Raw genomic sequence first — 543 nt, 5'->3', positions numbered from 1 at the left:
CTGAAGACACACCAAGCTTGGACTAATCTTCGTTTCTCCTCGGACAGAACTAAAGCTCAACGTGACTTTATGATCCATCTACGGAATGAACTCCTTCGCCGCAGAGAAAATGGTGAACCAGAATTAATAATTAAATATGTTAAGGGTACTCCTGCCATTATAAATTCAAAAAACGTATAAATGTCCCTGGTGCACAGTTTGATATTTATTATCAAAATGTCAGGGGACTAAATACCAAAATTAATCTTTTAAATACTAACATTCCTATTTCTGATTTTTGTGCAATTATTTTCTCTGAAACATGGTTACGTTGTGATCTTAATTCCTCGGAACTTGGTTTCTTTAATTATTCCATATATAGATGTGACAGATCTAGTAACACAAGTTGTTTAACCAGAGGAGGTGGGGTCTTAATAGCTATCAAGAATAAATTTTTCTCAGCAAAACTAAATATAGATACAGGTTCATTAGAGTTGATTTTTGTTTTAATTAAAGTTAATGACAGAGAAAAAATAATTCTTAGTTGTGTCTATTTCCCCCCAA

The sequence above is a fragment of the Acyrthosiphon pisum genome, chromosome X (assembly GCF_005508785.2).
Source record: "Acyrthosiphon pisum isolate AL4f chromosome X, pea_aphid_22Mar2018_4r6ur, whole genome shotgun sequence".
Taxonomy (NCBI): domain Eukaryota; kingdom Metazoa; phylum Arthropoda; class Insecta; order Hemiptera; family Aphididae; genus Acyrthosiphon; species Acyrthosiphon pisum.
The sequence above is the reverse complement of the archived record's forward strand: the minus strand, read 5'-3'. Positions refer to the sequence as shown.